This window comes from Mus pahari, chromosome 17 (genome assembly GCF_900095145.1).
Source record: "Mus pahari chromosome 17, PAHARI_EIJ_v1.1, whole genome shotgun sequence".
Classification (NCBI taxonomy): Eukaryota; Metazoa; Chordata; class Mammalia; order Rodentia; family Muridae; genus Mus; species Mus pahari.
Window position 1 is genome coordinate 12,643,785 of NC_034606.1, and position 17,145 is coordinate 12,660,929.

General features: G+C 36.9%; 1 long non-coding RNA gene and 1 other non-coding gene across 2 annotated transcripts in view; one reads left to right on the top strand and one right to left on the bottom strand.

Annotated features, from left to right (window-relative positions):
- Nucleotides 1–17,145, top strand: part of LOC110334499 — a 129,896-nt gene that overhangs the window by 10,891 nt on the left and 101,860 nt on the right. Inside the window, exon 2 of the long non-coding RNA XR_002381120.1 lies at nt 8,427–8,495. This is a non-coding gene — a long non-coding RNA (uncharacterized LOC110334499). The remainder of the gene's footprint in view (nt 1–8,426; nt 8,496–17,145) is intronic.
- LOC115062480 lies at nt 2,784–2,890 on the bottom strand. The gene has a single exon (XR_003842431.1). It is a non-coding gene; the product is annotated as a U6 spliceosomal RNA (small nuclear RNA).

The following is a 17,145-nucleotide window of genomic DNA, read 5'->3' on the forward strand; positions in this document are numbered from 1 at the left end:
TGGGTAGGGGAACAGAGGTGGGGGGAGGGGTATGGGAATCTTTCGGGATAGCATTTGAAATGTAAATAAAGAAAATAATAATAATAAAAAAAATAATTTATGCTTCCAAATATAGTAGTGTGACCGAACACAAATAAATATTGAATACTATTAAGTAAAATGTGATATCCATTAATTAGAGTCTGCTATATTAATCTCCTGACCATATCCTGAGGCTCAAAGCATAGAAATGAATACAGATTCTGCTCTCATCCATTGATATCTCTAGAGGTTGGCTTTTGAAAACTCCATTCTGATTGCTGAAGCTCTGGAGTAAACATCTGGGTTCTTGCTGGTGCAGAGTAGGCAGGCAGAAAAAAACAACATAAATACCAGGACTCTAATTGAATAGTTTACTCCTAGACACTAGTGTATATGTGTACTTCATTCTGTTGTTCCTTTTTTATTTTAATGCACCCAGTACTGAGGTACTGTGGAACTTGGATTTATAGCTTATGTAATGATACTGCCCCCTCAGGTCACAAGCAATGCCTGGACTCTCTTTGCTGACTACACAGCATTTCTGGTCTTACAAACCTATCAGATCTACAAACTAAATTGTACAAGAGAGGCCCGTATTATGTAAGACTAATTTGTAGGTATTCTATATCAAGTATTTTAACATTACTTCTTTATCATCTGCTTGTATGTAGAATTTGGCAGTGGTGAAGTAGTGATCCTTCAATATATTTTCTAGGACTCTGAAAACCAAATAAAATAACATTAATTCTGGGACATAAATTTGTTAGAGATTTTGTTACAGCAGAAATCTGGTAGTTGATTATAACCATGATAAGTACTGCCTCTTAAAATTCGTGGAGACATATTTGTAAAGATATTCATGAAAGGAAAAGGGCAGACATGTACTGAATGAAAATTACCCATGACATGATTTATATTCTGAACATGGACTCTACAAGTTGAGCATAGTTACTGAATAAATTGAATGGTGGAGGAAGTGCAAGGGGTGCTTGTACAAAATGATGAGAAATAATTAGCAGAGGAAACACGAGTGTTACCTACCTGCCACTCAGTCAGATAGACAGACAAAGGTGATTATGGAAAAACTGGGAAACATTTTCTATGTTATAGAGAGAATGTAAGAACAATGAAACTTATGCTATAATTAGCTGGTTAGAAGAGAATGCAATTTCTGTTTCCTTTCTGACTGCCATTGCCCCCCCCCCAAAAAAAAAAACTAAACAAAACTTGGGAACTGTTTGTGCACATATTCTTCAATATGTGGTACAATTAAATTATAGAGGTTGTTTATTTCAAAAAGTGTTGGTTTGTATGACTTTTCATTCCTTATATTTTCTGTTGCTATAATAAAACATCATGGCCAAGACAACTTACAGAAGTAAGGATTTATGGGGAATTGTAATACCAGATTGATGGCAGGCATTGTGGATGGAACATCAATATTAGAGCTCACAACTGGGAACAAAATGTTGAAATGCTTGAGACTATGGAGGACATCGCATTCAAACTGTCACGTCAACCAAATACCTGTGTTACATTTGTTAATTGCAACATAGAAATCAGAATCCTATACCTTAGTGGTATTAGTGGGGTAGTAAGGAGATTTTCATTTTTACCTTTGGTAATATTGTTTGGATAATATAACCAATTCATGAACTGAAGGTTGTTAACATAGATCAATCTGATAGCTGGTTTTATAAATCTGCACAGTGCAGAATTACCTGAAAACAGTCTCTATGGGGCACTGTTCCTAAGAAAATCTGAATGTTCTTGTTCATTTGTTTTGATTTAGACAGGAAATCCTGAAATATACAAGAATGGAGATAATAAATTATCTCCATTAATCATTAATTTTTCAACTGCAAATGAAGGATGGGTGTTTCCTAAATGTTATTTAAGCTATTGGGATAATGGGAGTGAAGAGATGGCTCAGTAGTTAAGAGAACTTGCTTTTACAGAGAATGGAAGTCTAGTTCCCCTAACAATATGGTAACTCACACATGGAACTCCAGTTTCAGGGAACTGAATGTCTCTCTGGGCTCTCCAGCCTTTAGCATACCTTTTGATATGAATGAGAGTTGTTAAACTGCCTTTTAAAGTATATTCTAATATTCTTCTTTTAATTTAGTAAAGGTTTAGACACTATTTCATTTGAGGAAATAGAATGTGCTAATAAGTTCCACTAGAAACAGACCAAAAAAACGCATGTCTCTGCTTCGTTTTTGGGTAATTACATAGAAATAGTTACTGGAAAAATGAATGTCGATGTGATGGCATTTGTTTTGGAGTTGATGGCAGATTTTGTAATATATAATAAAGAATGAATAGCGTTCACGAAGGCAAGGACGTGGAGCATGAAAAACACTCTTCCATTGCTGGTAGGAATGCAACCATGTACAGCCGCTATGAAAAATCAATATGACAATTTCTTGGAAAATTGTGGATAGATCTACCTTAAGATCTAGCTATAGCACTGTTGGATCTATACCCAAAGGACACCCCACCCTCAAATGTTTATATCTGCTTTATTCATAATAGCCATTATTGGAAACAACCTAGATGTCTCTTAAGAGAAGACTAAACTTAAAAAAAAAAAAAAGGTGTTGGTCTCAGCAGTACAAAAGCAATGACAATAGGAAATTTGCAGACAAGTAGATAGAATAAAAAAAAAAAAGTCTTGAGTGAGAAAACCAGACCCAGAAAGACAAATGTAGCCACTTCTAGGTCGATATTAGCTTTTTTTTTTTTTTTTTTTTTTTTTTTTTAATATGGAAGGCTTCACGAATTTGCATGTCATCCTTGTGCAGGGGCCATGCTAATCTTCTCTGTACCATTCTAATTTTAGTATATGTGCCGCCAAAGTTAGCAAGATATTCACTTTTAAGTAAAGGAGAATCATGCTACAATCCACAGACCCAGAGAAACTAAGTAGCAAGGTAAGATCTAGGAAATAGAATAGATTTCTCAGGTGGACTTGGAGAGGGTGGAGAGGGGCAGAAGAGGGAGCTGGTTTGAGGGAGTGATCAAGGAATAGTGTGCTATAAGAGATGACTGAATTTGAAGGCATTATGGGGGGGGAGGTCATTTGAAAGCCCAGTACAGTAGGAACTCCCAGGGTATAACAAGTGTGAAACTACCAAGTACTCCTAGTAGTGGAGGGTATGGAGCTTGAACCAGCCATTTTCTATAGCCAGGCAACTTCCAGTGGTGAGATTGGGACATCACCCAGTCACAAAACCTTCAACCAACAATCTACCCTGCGTGCCAAATATGCTGTGTGCTGAGGGAATAGAGACACAGAACTTATGGTAGAGGCAATCAGCAAATGGAGACTACACCTGAGACTACATAGATGACCAGGAACAGGAACAGGAAACTAGATATCCCAAAGACTTAAGATAGAAGTATCAAAGAAAACACATGGTGGAATTTGTGGCTCTCACTGTATATGTAGCAGAGGATGGCCTAATTGGCCATCAGTGGGAGGAGAGGTTCTAGGTCCTATGAAGGTTCTATACCCCAGTATAGGAAGATGTCAGGACTGGGAATGGGAGTGTGTGGGTTGGGGAGCAGGGGGAGGGAGGGGATAGGGGATTTTCAGAGGGGAAACTATCAAAGGGGATAACATTTGAAATGTAAATAAAGAAAATATCTAATAAAAATATATAAAAATAAATACAAGCAGAAATTAAGTAAACAATGAAAAAAGAAAAAGGAAAAAACATGTATTTAAAAATTAACAAGCCAGGCAGTGGTGGTACATGCCTTCCATCCCAGCACTTGGGAGGCAGAGGCAGGCAGATTTATGAATTCGAGGCCAACCTGGTCTACAGAGTGAGTTTCATCTAGACATCTAGAGCTATACAGAGAAACCTTGTCTTGAAAAATATGAAACAAAAAAAAAAAAAAAAAAAAAAAAATCAACTCAGGATGTCCGCATTCTTAATAGCTAAATAGCATTCCATTGTATAAATAAACCACATTTTCTGTATCCATTTTTCTGCCATGGTACATCTGGATTGTTTCCAGGTTCTGGCTATCACAAACAAGTCTACTATGAACATAGTGTAACATGTGCCCCTGTGGCAGGGTGGGACAACTTTTGGGTATATTCTCGAGTGGTATTACTGGATCTTCAGATAGATCTATTTCCAATTTTCTGAGGATTCTCAGATAGATTTCCAGAGGGGGAAATTAAATTTCCTAAATAGAACTCCAATGGCTCATGCTCTAAAATCAAGAATTTATAAATGGGACCTCATGAAACAGGAAAGCTTCTCTAAGGCAAAAGACAATAACCAATTGCTACATCCACTCCAGTAGTGATTGGCATGACAGGCCTAGAAACCTGGGCAAAAAGTTCAGAGAAACTTAGTCTCCTGGAACCGTGGCATCCTGTATAACAGATGCTTCAAATCTGTCCTTACTTTAGTCAGGTTTTTGGATCTGTGTGCTTTCCTTCAGTATTGTTTTATTATAAGAGCCTCTAAGGATTTATTTTGACATATAGCTAAGTTAGATTAGCCTTCACCAGCATTCTTCTGTTTTGTTGTAAAAGTAATTTTGCATCAGATAACTTCAATGTACCTTGGATGGCCTATTGTATCACTTAACTTCTTTGTTTTCTGTAGTATATGAGACTGATGCTCACTTTGAAAAATTACATTCCTTGTCTGTCACCCTTCTTGCCAACTCCCTGCCCACCTGTAACCAGAACCCTGATTTCTCCCACAGATTGAGGAGGGCCGACTGAGGCAGGTCCGAGGCAACTAATAAATCGGCAACCTACAGATTGGGAAAAAAATCTTCCCTAAACCCACATCTGATAGAGGATTAATATCCAAAATGTATAAAGAACTCAAAAAGCTAACGATCAATAAACAAAACATGCCAATTTGAAAATGGAGTTTAAACTAAACAGAGAATTCACAACAGAGGAATCTCAAATGGCTGAGAACGACCTAAAGAAATGTTAAAATTACTTTGTGATCAGAGAAATGCAAATCAAAAAGACCCTGAGATTCCACCTTACACAAATCAGAATGGCTAAGATCTAAAACTCGAGTGACAGCACACATTGGCAAGGATGTAGAGAAAGAGGAACACTACTCCATTGCTGGTAGGATTGGAAATTGGTACAACCACTCTGGAATTTTCTATTTAATGCTCCTCTGTCTTTTTTTGCATGAATCTGAATCTGTGCCTGTGTCCCTGTATATGACTGTCTTTTTTTTGTTTGTCTTATGAATATTTCTGTCTGTATCTGTGTATGTCTATCATATGACTATGCTTGTCCTACACAAAAGGCTTCATTCACTCTTTATTTAGGAGTAGAAGTATCACATGGTGAATGAATTGTATACTTTAATGAAATCTTTAAATGTTTTACAAATTCTCCAACTAATCCCAACTGACCAAAACAATATACAGTACTACATACTTCATTGTTTATCACCAAATGTCTTTAATTTGCTGCTTTTGACCAATATGGCAGATTTTAGAAAGCTGCTTTATTTACTGTTTTCAGAAAATGATACACACACATTTCTTGGTCGGGGCATGCATGTGTGAAGGCATAAGTTAGTATCACAGCTATGCATTTGCTTGGGTTGTAAAAGATGAATTATACTATAGAATGGGAAATCTAAGGCAAATAAGGTCAATTATTACATTTCTCACTTAAAAGCAAGTATAACATATGGGCTAAACAGTAGGGTATCAATATTATGTGACTTCAAGGTATATTTATTAACATTGGCAATAAGGTCCAGCAAAAATTTCAGTTTCTTATATGATATTTTTTTAAAATATTAAATCACAATATCTTTATTGTGTCTGTGATGACATTTTCAAACTACCACAACCAAGTTTCCTTGGTATTTGAAGATTCCAACTAAGACTGTTTGAGTCATTTTCCTGTCCAACATTTTTTATTTTTAATAGTTGATGACATCTTAGTTTCAAAAGGAAGATAAATGACTGTGGGGACCTAAATGTGAACAAAAATAAAATAAACAAATGGTGTTATTTTATTCTTGAGAAGTCTCAAGAATGAGACTAACACATTTTGATACTAAGGAAACAAGGGTAAACAGGACTTCCTGTCTATGGGGTGATAAAAAGGTTTAAAAGTAAATCTAAAATGGAAATAAGAAATTGGAGCTATATATGATTAAAGTGAATGGTGTAAAATTCTGAATTAATTAATAAGAACTTTTTTTAAAGTTTGAAACTATTCTTATAACTGAAAGAAGTCTAGTATTTGCTTTTCACACATGTAGAACAATTTCTACGTAGTAGAAAATATATTGTGAATTTTTCATCTTCACTGTATGCGATAAATTCAGTAAGATAGCATAGAAAGTAAGAAGACAAATATAGACACTGTTAATTTTATTCCCTCCTTAGGAAAACTATCCCTGAAGCAGTTTTACTCACTTACTCAGAAGCTGGGAGTAGAGACTTTCACTTTCCACTTAATGTATTTAGTCTGAATAATTGATTTAAGCACAGTCAAACCAACAATCAGACACACCTAAAGGAAGCAGCATATAAGAATTGATTTTCTTCCCTCCTGAGCTAGAAAGTTGATTATAAATGGTGAAAAATCTAGAGAAGATATCTTTGTAGGAAGCAATTCTAGTTATCTAACGTATCTACCAGTTGAAGACAGGGTACATCTATGACTGTTCTTCTGAGACCTTTTGTGTGCTTGACATTTCAATAACAACAGAAATGTTGAAATAAGTAATCGTGTTGAAAACAGACTTTCCTGATATTGCTACAGGGTGAAACTTTGAATGCTGACATGTACACCAATGATTATAGAGGTGTATTTCCGCACTCATATTTACAAGGATACTGAAAAATTGAAAGTGAGGTCTTCATGTTTATGAAGACCACTTCATTCCCCTAAGTCATTTATCTAGTACTGAGAGTTTATTAGAAAGAAACATTACTATTTTTCCAACATTCTTTATGAAAGTACATCACATATTTTCTTCTATTTAGTTATTCTTCATTCACTCGTGTGTTTGTTTGTTTACAATTTTTGTTTAACTTTACTTTTACCTACATTTACATTTCTTGGGCAATTGAAATGATTCAGTTGGTAAAGGTGACTGCCCCCAAGTCTCCGGATCTTAGTTCAGGCATTAGAACATACATGGTGACAGTGACTCCTGTGGGTTGCCTTCTGATCTTTGAATGGCTGTGGAGGCACATGTGTGTCCATACATAGAAATTTAAAAGTAAACAAATATAATATCAACATTACTAAATTAGACTATATTTATTAAGATGAACTCTGGGCCTAACACTTCAGAGTACTAATATTTGCTTTAACTCATTTTAACTCTCAAGACCACATACATATATTAATATGTATTCTATTTTGGATACAAATATCCCTCTGAGTATATTCTACCAACAAGGTAAAATACATGCAGATTTAAACAGGTTTACTTTATTTAGTATGTGTGCTTGTATGTGTGTGCACACATGGGTGTGCTTGTGAACATGTGTCTGTGTGTGTGTGGAGGGGTATGTATATGTATGGCATATGTACAGAGATGTCTCCTACAGAAGCCAGAAATGCGTTTCTGATCACTTTAAACTCCAGTTACAGGAAGTTGTTTGCCATCTGATGTTGATGCTAGGAACTGAATTTTATGTCCTCTGCATGGACAGAAACTGGTCTAAAGAACTAAGTCATTTTGTGATCTGTTAAGACAATTCATCATTTGGATTAACACTTTCTTCCTTTTTCTATTTTTCATATTCCTTGAAGCTTAAGAATTATTGTATTGTTATGTTTTGATATAATATACAGAAACTATAATTCTATATCACAAATAGTTTTATATCTCTTTTAAAAAATAACTTTTTTTCATACAATATATCCTGTTTATATTTTCTCCTTACCCTTCCTAGTACCTCTTCACCTCCCTTCCCTTCAGAATCTATTTCCTTTCTGTCTCTCATTTAAAAAGAAAATACTTATAAAAGTTAATAAGAAAACATGACAAAACAAACTATTATAAGATGAAGCAAAAACTTTCATATAAAAATAGAACATGGCAACCCAACTTGAGGAAAACAGTCCCAAGAGCAGGAAAGAATTAGAGATATACAATTGGGAGTCCCATAATAACATTAAGCTAATAGCTATAATGTATATGATATAGGACCTCATGTAGGATAATGTAGAGCCTGAGCTTTCTGTTTCAGTCTCTGGGAGCTCACATGGGTCTTCCTAAGTTCATCTAGAATGTCTTGTTCTCCATTCCCTCTGATTCTTAAAATCTTTCTGCCTCTTCTTGCACAGGATTCACCAAGCTCTGAGGGGAGGGATTTGACATGAACCTACAACTTAGACGCTCACTCTATACAATGTTTGGATGTAGGTCTTTGGATCTGTTCACATCTGGCACAGATGAGGCTTCTCTGATGATCACTGGATAAAGGACTGATCTGTGAGTACAGCAGAATGACTCATTAGTTATCATTTTACTTTTTGTTTATTGAGTTTTTGACCAGTTGTGTTGCATTTTACCCTAGATTTCTGGGATATGTAGTCTCTGGATCATTGTTACACAATTAGAAGAATGAAATTGCTAGGGTGTCTGTGGCATTGTGAACATTCACATATACAGACAAGCATTCCCAGAATTGTTCCTCTTGTACTGGCTAGTTTTGTGTCAAATTGACACANCTGGAATTATCACAGAGAAAGGAGCTTCATTTGGGGAAATGCCTCCAGGAGATCCAGCTGTAAGGCATTTTCTCAATTAGTAATCAAGCCGGGAGTTCCCCTTGTGGGTGGCGCTATCTCTGGGCTGGTAGTCTTGGGTTCTATAAGAGATCAAGCAGAGCAAGCCAGTGGAAGCAAGCCAGTAAAGAACATCCCCCCATGGCCTCTGCATCAGCTCCTGCTCCCTGACCGGCTTGAGTTCCAGTCCTGACTTCTTCAGTGATGAACAGCAATGTGGAAATGTAAGCTAAATAAACCCTTTCCTCCCCAAACTGCTTCTTAGTTATGATGTTTGTGCAGGAATAGAAACCCCGAGCAAGACACTCTTAAGTTCATTTAAATTTTGTCATTGGCTAGCTTACAATAATAATGTGTGTGTGTGTATACAAAAATTTATATATATATATATATATATATATATATATATATATATATATATATATATTTGTCACAATGTCTTGAGTATTTTCTTCCAAATAATAATTTTATTGACTTTGTGGGAATTTCACCTCATGTACCCCATCACACACACTTCCCAGTCCTTCCATGTCTGCCACACTTGGTGCAGAACTCATGACATGTCCCACCTAAAGGTGATTAAAAAAAAAAAAAGAAAAAAGTCCTGTTCAATTTTGTTGTCTATGTACTTATTGGAACATGGTTAATTTCCCAGTAACCCATATCCTAAAGAGAACAGAGTTCCCCACCTGCACCTGTGACAGAATTGATCAGTTGTGGAAATCTACACAATAGGATCCTTATCACAATTTTTAAGAGTTCTGATGATGGCTTCTCTTTTAGACTGCTATTGGGGGTGGGGTGGGGATGAGGAAGGTTGGCATGGAAACAGGAATTATCACAGAAGTCTATAGAAGACATAGAGTCTCTCTTTCTTAATTGTGCATCTGCAGATATCAATGTCACTGCCAAAATAGCATCATTGCTTTTTAGTCAGCTGGATCTCAGATCATAAGTTTCCTCATGGTTTCTGGTGGCAGTATAGTTCATGAACATGTCCCTGACCATAGGCTGGCCAAAGAACCAAACATGGCAATAGATGGCAGCACTGACCTAAACAACATGCCTCATGTGACAGACAGTACCATCCACTGAAGTCAGTATGACCCCCAAAGGCAAAACAGACAGTCCACAGACATCAATATGGCTTCAGGTGTCAGCACTGATCACAAACATCCACATTGCCTTTGGAGAAAACTGTGACCACAGACCCTGGCTGTGGTAAGGCCTTGCAATGAGTTAGGGGATGTATTTTGGAGGAAACACTCTGTAGGATCTGCAGGAGATGCGGGGAGAGGAAGATGGCATTTACTGTTCTGTCATAGTGTTAGGGACAAAATTGAGGTATAGGATCTGGGCGAACAGAGAGAAGGGAGAAGGTTTGTGGACAGCCTACCTGGTTCTCTGGCAGATTTGGCCTATGTTATATCTTACATATTTAAACAAAATCTCTAATTTTAAGAAATATATACATGTATAGAATTAAGTATGATGTTTATCCCTATTTCTTCTGAATTACCTTTACTTTCCTGTACACATACCATCTCTTGAATTTATGTTTATTGTTTTGATAAATCAACAGGTTTAACTACTGCTGTCCATATGTAAAATAAATTATACCAAATAAAATTATCCATTATTGATTTATAAAATATTACTTTCTTTTGTATATTTTAATACCTTACATTACAAGAGAAGATGCATGACATATAAAAGCCAGTATCTTTAACGATATTGAATATGAACTAGGTAAATATGATGAAATGACATTTGCACACACTATGACAGCATACAAATTTATTTTATTTCATTTCTTAATTCATTTCTATTATTTCTTTCTTCCGTATGTTTGACTAATTAATAATTTAAAAATAAATTATTAAATTTAAAATAGGACAGCAAGTATCCTTTCCTCTTTTATTGAAACATATTTGAAAATGTCATGTCCTATTTGCATCTATACTTAGTATTCTTGATTCAGTTCTGTTTAATTCCCATCATTTCAAATCATTTATTCTGAATTCTCATAAGAATTTTATAGAGGTTAAAGAAGTTAAATATTTTATGATTCTACATAAAATTATATTTGGTATTCACAGACTAAAATTTTAGGTTGAATCAATAACCTTAAGTATGTGTTTAACCTTGATTTAAAATATTTTTCTATGAAGACCCATTTGAAAAGCAATTTAAAAGAAAGGGGTTGGGGGAAGAACCCTGGGAACATCCAAAATCCAATTCACAATATCAGTTTTATGACCATTGAAAATCTCCGCAACGTAACTGCAGTAACCTTACAAATCTCCTTAAGGTAGTCAAATTAAAGGAAAACAAACATATTCAAAGATAATGCACTTCAAATTATATATGTAAATATGCCAATATCAGGTGAAGAGCTAACTACTTATATTTTAGCTATCCAGATTTTGATACAAGGTATGTGTCAATGTTGGCTGATATTACAAAGTGCATACATTTCATTCTACTACTTAACATTCAGTCATAATGTGATTATCAGAAAACTACAGAAGATTTGAAATACAGGAAGTCATAATTGTTATACCAGATGATTAAAATAATATTCACATATTGCTGTATCCATTGTATAACTTCTTATTGAACATAACATGCTGTTGAGTATACCCTGCTGTCAATCCGACTGAACATAACATTCTGTCAGTCTACATACTGGAGTAGGGGAATAAGTAAAGTACTTTCATCCATTGATATCATTTATGTATGTTTGTGTACACACACACACACACACACACACACACATATATATATATATATATCTCCCAAATATATAACCAATGTCTCAATGTCTGTAAATATATTTCTTGATAAATCCAAGTGCGTTTTCCAGAACGATTATTGTTTGTAGCACAGTGTTTGGCTATTCAGAGGTATAATGAAATCTTCTCCTACCTTTAATCTATTTATATACGGACCTGACTTTTGCTCAGATCTGCTTGTTGCTAAAATATCTTCTGCACAGATCATTCATTCATGTCTAGCATAGAACAAACAGCATAATGCTACTCTGCTACTCACTTGAAAGATTCTTAGTTTGTCCCATTGTCTCGTACCTTCATACCTTGTCTACTCCCTTTCATTGTCACTAGGAAATATGAATCTTGATCCTATAATTATTCTTGATATACTATTTCTTTTACTTTTTGCTCCTTATTTTACTTCTTAATTACTCAGTTTTGATACTACAAAGAGTAGAAACACATCTTAAACAAAAATGACAAGTTCTTATTTTCATTTTATTAGCATTTGTTAATTATAGAAAATAATTGTTTTCCCTATATTTCATATATGTATGAAGGGTTGTACACCCACATTCTCTCCACCACAGGTCTTGACCTCTTGGGGAGGTGAAACTCAGTGAGGTTGACTGGGCTATAGGGAAACCCTGAGAAGCTTAATAGGGGTGGGAAAGTGCCATCTGAGCTGGCTCAGAGACCCTCAGGCCTGCTAAGAGACCAGGGCTGTGGGGTTCTCAGACTCTTGGATATCCAGGTGCTGCTATGTGTCACAGAAGAACAGAGAACAGAATTGGGGTTCTGCAGGATGGGGACAACATCTAGCCTGGAGACAGGGGAGCAGGTCTTTCTGGCTTGGGGTTTGTCTTATGTTGAGTAATTGTCCTTATCTTGATAGAAGTGACTGGGAGCACAGAGAGGCCTTCTTCAGGAGACTGGCTTTATAGGAAACGACCTACTTCATGACTCCCTATGCTTGATCTTGGTGAGAAGAGATAGTCCATGATTCTACATAGTTTACTGTCATGGTAGAAAGAAGATGCATAAAACCACACCTCACTTCTCAGGATGGGCCTGAGATTAAATATGTTTTGCATGGAGAAATGGCTGGGATGGGAAGCTTATTGGCTAATCTCTCCAGGCCTCTAAGTATCTTATTAGAACAGAGTTCTGTTTTGGGCATATGTGACCATAGGACATGTTTCTTTTATGTGAAAAGCCTGGCACATGATACATGTCAGGAATATGGCAGGGAGCTAGAAGTCACTTATACCACAGATGTGTGCCCATCAATTCTACAGATCTTAACCTGCTCTACCTTCCAAACTTCCTGACATGGTTTTATTTCCCACATATGTATATAGTGTATGCTGATTATGCTTAGTCTCATATTTCAATATCATGGTTCATCCATCCTCTGCCATTTCTTCTCCCTGCTAACACCACTTTTACTTTCACATATTATCTTTATTATTTTCTTCTGTCTTTTTGTTAGTTTGTTTGCTTGTTTTCAATGAAAAACTAGAGGTTTATTTTCTGGCATGTTGGGGTTGACTTTCAATTATTCCCTCAAGACAAGTTACTAAGAAGGCAACCCTTAATGGCTATTCGAAGGAGTTTATAGGTTTTAGGGGCACAGGTTACATCAGCAAGGTTACAGTTTAAACATATTGCCTAAGCATATTGATCTTTAAGTCTATTGGCTTGCAAGCATGACACAGATTTGAACTCTACCTTGGACTTTGCAGAGAATCAGGTAACTATCAGTCAATACATTATGAGAATATTTTACTCAAGAATGTTCCTCTGGATGGAGAATAGGACTTGGCATAGCTTTGACTGGATGTGGGAGGGGGAAGTTTTAAGGAGGGGGGTGTGGGACTGGAAAACTCCTTAAGGTACCTCATTCCTTATTTTGTTGTACAAGCTCCAGTCCTGGAGCTACAGTCAGGGGTCTTGGGTAACTAATTAATAGTCTTCAGGTCCTGTCTCAGGGGCTCATATTGTTGGTGTGGATCATCAGCTACACTGCTCCTATTCTCTCTTTTATGAAGGCTATAAGCTTGTTCAATATGCAGGGTCCAACAGTCAACAATAGCAGGAAAAGAATTAGGGGTCCTAACAAAGTTGATATGGGGCTGGTTAACCAAGGTGAGGAGTTAAATCAAGACTAAAACCTACCCTGACTCTGTTCTCTTTCTTGCTATCTCTTGGCTAGCCCTTCCCTCACCTGGGTCATGGAATTTTTAACTAGTCCCACAAGGGTCTTCAGTATGTGCTTCCTGATGTTTCACACCTCCAGGTAGCACAGAAAAAGTGGTTGGCCCACTAATACTGATGGGCCTGCTGCTGTCTTCTCCCCTCTTGGGGACACACATATATGGGGGTTTCTCGCAGGACCCTTCTCAACTTTGGGTGTCTGCACCCTAACCCCTACCCTCCAAGGCCACTTCTGGGACACAGTTTAGATTCACAAGTCCCTCGTCCCCCACATAGGTCAATCCATCCCCCTGTGTCTCCAGAGCAGGGACACACCAGGAGTCAAGGCCCACCGCTAAATCATAGAGATCAATGACAAGTTCCATCCACCAGGTACAATGCAGGTCTTCCTCTGAAGTGGATCAAGCCACAACCCCAGTGACTGATACTACCTGCCAAGTCACCCAGATAGGGTTGTGGGGCTGCCGATGTTCAGCACCAGAAGACACACCATAGCCGTCTCATGGTTTCTCTGGCCTTGCAGAAGCGGGCTGCTTGGATGTCTGGATGCAATCTAGTAGGCATCAGGTGCAGGTGTTGGTCTGATGTGAACCAAAGCAGCTACTTCATCCACTTTAACAGAGGTCAGGGAGGTCAACAACCCCAGAAACAGCCCTGTCCACTTTGATTCCAAGTTTTCAGCATGATGCCTCTTAACATATACCCAGTCTCTAACTTGGTACTTGTGTAGAATTTCTGGGGTGCCTGTGTTATACAAGACACTAAGTTTAGGCCCCAATTTCTGGTGGCTGATCTGGAAAGCTTGCAGTTAAGTCATAAGACCCCTGTCATCCTGAAAAGTCTCTCAGGTGTGTGTGTGTGTGTGTGTGTGTGTGTGTGTGTGTGTGTGTAACCAGAGTCAAGGGAGGGGGTCCCATACAGGATCACAAAAGGGGTCAGGTTAAAATGGTAGAAGGTGTTACAGACTTGTAATGGAGCCAGAGGAAGAAGCACCACCCAGTCAGCGCCAGTCGCCAAGGACAATTTAGTTAAGGTCTCTTTTAGGGTTCTGTTCATCTCTCTACCTGCCCTGAGCCCTGGGGATGGAATGCACAATGGAGCTTCCAATTCATCCCCGATATCTCTGCCAATCCCTGACTTACTTTAGAGTCGAAAGCAGGACTGTTGTTCAATCAAATTTCCTTGGGAACTCTGAGCCTGGGGAAAATTTCCTCTAGTATTTTCTTGGCTACCATGGTAGCTGTTTCCTGCTTGGTGGGGAAAGCCTCAGTCTACCCAGAGAAAGTATCAACAAACATTAGAAAATATTTGTAACTATATTTTCCTAGCTTAACTTCTGTAAAATCGTCTCCCAATAAACCCCAGGCCACTCTCCCCTAGGTCTCTTGCCCTGTTTGTTCTTGCCTGCATGAGCATTTACTTGCTGACATAATTTACACTGCTCTACAAAATCCATTACATATACCTTAAATTCCTTGACTGCTTGGATCAGCTTCTTATCCCATAAATGGGTCCATTTATGCCTTTGCTCAAGTAAGTCCTCAGCTTGTTTTCTGGCGAGTATAGATTTTCCTTCCCGTGTGCGACACAGCTCTTCCTTCTCTAGGTAGTAGTTGGTAGGATGGCTAGCAATCTGAGTCCTTTCTTTTTCAGTATATTCTAAGTGAGGCCATCTCTTAGTCTAGTCCCATATCCCAGCCAGGGTCTCTTGCTGGCCCATAACTGGGATAGGCTCCTGAATAACCACTTCTCGAGACATTTGATCTGCCTGGTTATTACATCAGGCAACTGGAGTCTCTTCCCATCTGATGTCCTGGGGAATGAAAAATACCCACAGTTGCTGCCTTCATCAGGGCATCAAATAGATCCAATATTTCCTGTTTGTGTTTTTATTTCATTTCCCTCTGATGTGAACAGTCCTTTATCTTGGTATACAGCCCTGTGGACATGAGCTGTGGCAAAGGCATACATGTCGTCTGTGTAGCTGTTAATTTTCTTGCCAGCTCCAAAGCTTCCAAGGCCTCGGTGAGGGCAATTCCTTTGTCTTTTAAGAACTATTGTTGCATGTATATGTATGTATGACTATATATTGATAAGTATATACATATGTATTTATAAAACTTTAATTTTATAATTTTCCTTTTTGATCATGACATTTCAACATTGCAACAGAAAAGTCACTAATACATCAGCTGATACCAGGAGTAGCATGTTAATTTGGGCAAGAAAATTAGAAAGAAGACATTTAAAAGCAATTATAGTAGAAGTGTAAAGTATAGCAGTTCTAAATGCAATGAAAATGCTATAGACATAGTTCAATGTCTTTGAATGGTCAGTATTAGCAATTGAACTAGACTTGACTGTAATAGCATTACTGAATCAGTTTGTTTCACTGTCTCATAATTTGTCTCCCTTCTTCCCCAATCCCTTTTCAAAACTTTCATCCTGATCCTAGAATAATTGCTAATATTCTTTTTTCTTTTGTGTGATATTTTGTCAAAGATATCATAATGACAAAGATGTCATTATATGATATTTTGACAAAAAATATCTGGCTGTTTTACCCATTATTCTGAGAAATTGCTTGCTGAAATACTAAAAATAATTAGTGCAATATTTTCTTAGAAAGGATAATTTCAAGAATGTAATGCTATTTTATGACCTAGCTATAATTGATGATGCTTATATAAGTATTAAATTAAAGAAAAAAGTTGAAGAACAGAAAATAAAAAAAAAAAAACCTTTTAGAGAGAAAATGAGCACTGGAAAGCCAGTGTTCATCTCAAGCTGACTGCCTAACATAGCATTGTCATCATGGACAAGCTTGTTATAAAGGCATGAAGAATGCAAGAGTGAAAATGCTGTGGAATCTTACTTTTTGTGGTTTAAGACAGCTATTTAGGCTGTGAGACATCAAGAGGTTCTAAGAGAGTATTATGGGAAGCTGTAAAAGGGAAGCCTGACTTGTGTTGGAAACCCAAAGTACCAGAATAGTATGATATCTATCCAGGGTTTCTGAATGAAAGGAGTGTAAGAAGACTAAAATAATGATGTATCTTTCAGGTACCTCACTGAACAGTATAATCAGCAAAGCACTTTGATATTAGAAACAGTTACAAGATGTGGTCTTTGCCTTTCTGATTTCTATTCTTCCTCTGATCAAGTATTTTTTGTATATTTTTATTTCTACATTTTGGAGTATTAATATATATGATATGTTGAAGTATGCAATTTGCCTCTCAATTTTACAAAGGGATACAGTAAAAAAAAAAAAATTACTCCAAATTTGAATAAATAGTTTGGACTTTTCTTTTGCTTTTTTTTATTGTTTTGTTTTTGTTTTTTTGTTCTTTTCTTTTGTTT